Below are 6,508 nucleotides of genomic sequence, written 5' to 3'. Positions count from 1 at the left end.
TAATTCTGTATCTTACTTTTTGAGGAACTGCCAGACTGTTTTCCAAAGCAGCTGTACCATTTAAATCCCATTGATTTCTTTTCTGACATTTTTATTCCTTCTGCTTTCATGTTTTTCTTTCTGTGAAATTCCATTTTAAACTCTAAAGATGAATCAGGAAGATCAACGCAGCTTCTTCAACAAATAAATTAAAAGAAAATGATATGTAGGAGATATAGGGGAAATGTATCAATTCTATAGGCTTAAAGACACATCAGCTAATCACAATGGATGAATTTTATTTGGGAATGTAGACGGAACAGAATTGGCCATGTGTTTCTCGTTGTTCTGAAGGGTTACAGATATATAGGAGTTTGTTACAGTCATTGTTTATTTATACATATGTTTAAACTTCTCCATATAAGGGTTTTAAAAACTTCACTGGAAGTCTTATATTTTAAAATGTACCCAGAATTTGTTTTAATCAGAGATGTTAAGACCTGCAGACATGGAAGTGACTGTCCCGTTCATACTCACAGATCCCTGGAAATAGGAGGCACAGGGAAGCCCCAGGCAGAGGCAGAAGGAGAGAGAGGAAGGCATGGGCAGGAGCCTCTGCTGTGGTCTCTGTGGGACAGCAAGGGCAGGCAGGGCAGGCATGCTTAGGCTAGTCAGCGTGAATAACTTCAGCAGGCTCTGGGGCATGGAGCCATCTCTAGTTGCCTAGTACCTGGCCCTGGGTGATTAGGGAAACAGTATCAGAGCCATATAAAGTAGGATTAGGAGTATGGGTTCTGAATTGGTAGTTTAATTGACTGGCCCTGGGAAAGGCAATCTTTTCCCAGTAAACACCAGATGCTAGAGCATCAAGAAAACAGAAAATAAGAAAATATAATTAATGCATTCTGTGTGCACAGATGGAGTCTTCCTTTGCTTCCCCAAAGGAAGAGTCCACAGGAGCCTGGCACTCCTGGACCTGAGGAAACCCTGAAAGTGTTGGTATCTGCAGATCCTCTCCAAAAAGAGGTAGCCGATCTCCTAAGACTGCAAGCCTGACCCCAGCCTTCTGGGAGCCAAGAGGGAGAGAGAGTCTGTGGATCTCCCTGCTCAGTAAATGGGCTTTCACTAAATACTGTCTTTGCATAAGCAGCATTACCCAGTGTCCTGAAGCTTAAAAAAGTTCTATTTCAATCTGAAGAAAATAAATTGTTTCTTTTTCCGATGTCAGGGAGGAACATTTGACCGCCAGTGTGGACTGAGGGATCTTGGGATCACACTCTTTCCAATGTGCTTTGAACCGACCCTCTGTGTCTGCCTCACCATCTCCTCTGCTTACCTAGACACTTGGGAACCCTAATCCAAGCCCTTCTAGGAGTCTGTGGTGCGGCTCAGCTTTCTCTGTAGGCATCTCTTGGGATTAAACATTTTCCACTCTGCTAAGTCAGTGCCATCTATTCTTCTGCTTCATCTTCAAAAGACACTGAGCCCCTCCCCACCCTCCACACCAAGTCCGTGGCAGCCTTGAGACCACAGGGTTGCTGCCATAAGATTTTTGTATTGAGTGCTCTCTTTCAAAGCAACTCTAAGAGATTTCTATGGGCAAGGCCTCCGGGTTCCTGTCAAATTAAATTGTAGTTGAGTGTTGGGTGCTATTCAAGAAGTATCTCCCTTTCTCCTTCCTAACAGAGCCCTGAATTATTCAGTCATATGGTTTGAAACATGGGGTGGGTGCTGGTTGACTTAACCTAACCAGCACTGTCTCACCCTATGTCACAGTTACTGGTTCCAAGGTGGTTGCCTAACTGCGGCTCACGCCAGGTGCCACACAGCATTCCCATGGCCCCCTAATGGACTTGACAATGGGCAAGGGCCTGAGTTGTTCCAATTAGAGTCAAATACAAGTTGTACTAGGGTTGTTAGGAACAAGAGTGTGCTTGTTCATGTTCCCTCTTTGATGAAGAATACAGCCTCAGAAATTGTTCCTGGAGATTTTGCCACATTCAGAATGATTCTGACTTCACTGAAGGCAGAGCAGAAAATTGAGAAGAGACTGAGTCCTGAGTAGCACCCATGAGCTTCTCTGCTCAGATTCACCCTGAAGCCTGGCCCACTTCTGAACTACCCACCTGAATCAATAAAGTGCCTTCTTATTAAAGTCAAACTGAGCTGGAGTTTTAGTTACTTGCATCTACAGGTATTCTGTGAAGCTGATACTGTGAGTTTGTATCTGAGAATATTTACAGTGTTTCTCTCATGGTTGTCAATCATTTCAAGGATGCTCTGAGGGTAAAAAAAAAATGATCAATTGTGAAGCAGTGAATTGTGCTGTCAGGCACAATTCATTGGGCAATAGAAAGCTTCATTTACTGGGCAGCAGAAAGTGTCATTTTAATGGGGCATCATAAAAGACAGAATTAATGGGGGTGGTGACCTAGAGCAGTAGAGGAAGTCTCCTTCATTCTTCTTGCTGCAGAACCAAAAACTTGTGTGGGAGGCAGCACACAAGAGGGAAGGGGTGCAGGAACAGAGGGCTGGGAAGGAAGGTGAAAGGAAGAGAATGATGCATGAGGACCAGGAAAAGATACCCCATGGCTTGGTGTGGAACTGCCCTAAAGACACAGTGAGTAGGGGATGCCTCAAATTACTGAAGCAAGAGGAATTAAATGACAACTGGAACCATGAGATATTGTGTTGTTCACTGCAGATGCTCTTGGTGAAGTGCTCATGGCTCTAGAAAACCATTTGTGAGTAAGTCTCAGGGGTGCTGGAGGAGGAAAGAGGTTTCCTCTACCCTCTTAGATTCTGTGGCTGAACCCGAGGATTAAACTGACGTAAAGAAGATTAACAGAAGAAAAGTATGCACATTGTGTTTGATGTTAATATTTTTGTATGTACACAGAGGTATTCTTAAGGAAGAAATGAAGACTCAAAGAAGTGGATAGGGCGGAGAGCTTATATGCCATTTTAACAAAGAATGATGAATTGCAGACATGTCACAAGACAAAAGGAAAAAGAAGTTTGGGCTGGGGCAAACTGTGGTAAAGTGATCAGAAAACTCATGAGGAAACTAGTGGAAGAAGTGGGTCATTTTAGGAGGGCCGTCTGTACGGACACATCTCAGCACGGTCTCCCCATCTCTGGTGATGAGAATGGTTTCCTCTTTCTGGTAAAAAGGGAGGCACCTTTCTCAAAGGATTCCACACCCTAATTTTAGGTATACAGAGGGAAGCCAGAGAGGCTTCTGGCATCTGCTGTTTCTCAAGTGCCTTCTGCTCAAAATCATCAATACATCAAAGCAGCATATTTTGGGTGGCATGTTCTGATGGCCCTCACCGTGAGGAGAAGGAAGCTGCAGCACTGACCCAGTGGTGAATGGAATGCTGTGGCAAAGGCGGGTTACAAAGCTGGGAGAGCCAGTGTTGGTTGCTGTCCTTTCCTTCTCTCTCTCTCTCTCTCTGTCTGATAGTCTGCAAGAGTGCACAGGCAAGACTGTGTCTCCTATGAAGTAACGCAAAGTAATAGTCTGGATGTCTGGATGAGCAGATACAAATTAAATCTATGACAAACCAAAGCAGAATGAAAAGAAGGATAGAAAGATGGAGTCGGGGGAGGGAGAAGTGAGAAAAACAAGGTGATTGCAGGCGCAAAAGAGATAGGAAGAGTTCTGTGGCCAGCACCCAGGAAGCCCTGACAAAATGGTAGATCAGTTGCATTGAGAATAGCTTTTAACCCAAGGCCAGATCACTTGCCTCCAGAACAGCTTTTAACCCAAGGCCAGATGGGTTGCTTTGAGAATAGCTTTTAACCCAAGGCCAGATTATTTGCCTTGAGAAGAGCTTTTAACCCAAGGCCATGCAAGGTGGCTTACGGCCCAGAATGCATAATGTCCTTTTTCCTTCAGGAATGTGTGGGGAGGTGTTCATAGAATGCCAATTCTGCCTGGACTGGGGGCTGAGTTAGGAGGAAACATCACGGTGACCTATGAGTTAGGATAAGAGGAGGGCTTTGCCAGCCAGAAGCGTCTGAAACTGACTCTTGTGCTAAGGTGAGGGCACTCCCAGTGTAATGGCACAGGCCCTATCCCTTGAGTTTACAGCACTTGCATGTGGTTATAAACCTAATTTCCTCCCAAAGCAGCCAGATTCCCTGTGCCTCAGACCACACAGGGAGCCTGTGGTGGTGATGCTGGTTGGGAGGACCTGGCAGAGGAGGATTTGGGAATTGAGTGTGACCCCTGAGCTGTGCTTTTGGAAGGAGAAATCTGGTCCTGCCTCACCTTGAAGATATGTAATGGGAAAAGGGTCACATTTCTTTTTTGTCAGTGTGTCATGACTGGGCTGAATTAGGTGATCTCCAAGGTCATCTTCAGTCTTCTTATTCTGCATGCTTGGGGAAGGCACTGCTCAGTCAGCCAGGACAGGGGACTGGGAAATGGGGAAGAAGATCCTCCTGTTGGCTTTGTTACAAGAGTGCCATGTTCCACCACAGACAAGAAAGGATCTCCTTTGAAACTTATGTGTGCCCTTCACACAGGATCACAAAGAGGGTTCAGGGAGTTCCCTCCCCAACCACTGTCTCCATGAGCACAGTGCTTTAAAGACGTATGTGATGCTACATGGAGATAATGCAATGAGCATAAGACCTGCAGGTGCACGTTTACCTCACCCACCAAAGGGTACAAATCAGAGGCTACTCACCCTGCAGGTTTGGGCAATCCCAAGTCAGAACAGGTCTCGGCCTCTGTCTTCAACACTTTCCTTAGAGTACCACAAACAATTGATAAACGGCCTCATGTTAATATTTTTCAGAGGAAAGAGTGCACAGGTTTACTCCATGAGTAAATTTCAGTCAGGCATTCTCTTGTGAAATCATTTCCCAAGTAAATAATGTGCACTCCATATGTAATTACATATCTGCATGCCATATGTAAGTAAAAGATTTTGAAACTAGATTAGAAGACAATATTCAGGAAGCTGTGTTGTCTATAGGGAGCTTCCTGAATGTAGAGTTAGGCCTAAAGACCTGCCGGTGAGACCTTGTAGACTGTGTCAGTGGGGCCCATGACATAGACCATGGGGAGAGATGCCATCCCTTATGCAGACCCCTGGGAATAGCCTCTGCAGTTAGAAGGTTCCAGATGCAGGCTCTGGGGCCTCAGGCTCGAAAGGAGCCATGGGCTGCTTCCTGTTGCCTTGCCTTCCGTTGGGTCTGGTGCCAGGAAAGGTGAGACTGCAAGGAAGATGCCATCTCAAGAATGACAGCTGTAGGGATCAAAGGTTGGCACCTGCAAACATAGTGAGGTCAAGGGCACCCTATGCTCTAAGAATGGCTGTGTTATTCTGGGAGACCAGCCATCCCAACTTGCTGGAACAACCATACACAAACCAGAGCAGGTGGTTATTTATAACCATCTACCAACAGAAATTTAACCAAATCAGAATGGCCATCGGGTCCATTATACCCAGTACTATACTTGTATTTGTGTATATCAGAGTGCCTGAGCCCCATACAAGTCAAATGGAGACCTTATTGACTGTATCCAACTCAGTAAAGTAGCAAATATACAAAAAGGGCTGAGAGTCCTTGAAATCCCACCCCCACACAGAACCTGTTTGTACACAGTTGGCTATCTCCATGGAAGTGGGAGGCACTAACCCCACGGTCTTGGCTGGAAAACAGTAGATGAAGGAATAACAGGGTCACTTGAACTCCTTGATGTCTTCAGGCCCTTTATTACCTAGTTTTCAACCTTCACACGCCCTCCTCAGGAAAATCATAATCCTCTGGATTACCACTGCCAATTGTGTTTATTGCTTAATTATTTTACCTGCCTCTTATTAATTACTTGGATCTAGTCTAGGCTTGTTACAGGCCTGTTCAAAGTGTGTGATTTGCAACAGCCTGAGTGTGGCTTTCCTGATTAAAGATCAATTATTTTCTAATGCTAATAGAGCATGCAAAACGCTGGAGCTACAGAAAACCCTTGGCACTAGGACCAGGAGTGCTAAGAGCATGGGAAGAGAACTTTGGGTGGAGAGATAGAGCTTATTTTCACTAATCCGGTGATTTCACCTAGGGGTGTGGTGGCTTTTCAGGGCTTTCACAGAGTGTAATGAAGAGACATCTCATTTCTGGGTGTTTATCCACAGAAAAATAAAATCGAGATCCCAAAGAAATAGCTGCACTCCCATGTTCATCGCAGTATTACAATAAGCAAGATATGGAGTCTACCCATGTCCATCAATGAATGAGCTGATAAAGAAAAATGTGTGTGTGTGTATATATATATGTATATATCACACAATGAAATACTATTCAGCCTGAATAGAAGAAGGAAATCTTGTCACTTATGGCACATGGATGAATTTGGAGAACATTGTGTTAAGTAAAATAAACCAGGCACAGAAAGACAAATAATGCATGATCTCATTTGTATGTGGAATCTAGAAAAGTCAGACTCATAAAAACAAAGAATAGAATGGTGGTTACCAGGGGCTGATTGGGAGGGGGAGGGGAAATTAGATGCTGG

The sequence above is a fragment of the Trachypithecus francoisi genome, unplaced genomic scaffold (assembly GCF_009764315.1).
Source record: "Trachypithecus francoisi isolate TF-2019V2 unplaced genomic scaffold, Tfra_2.0 Lachesis_group17, whole genome shotgun sequence".
Lineage (NCBI taxonomy): Eukaryota > Metazoa > Chordata > Mammalia > Primates > Cercopithecidae > Trachypithecus > Trachypithecus francoisi.
Note: the sequence above shows the minus strand (reverse complement) of the source record.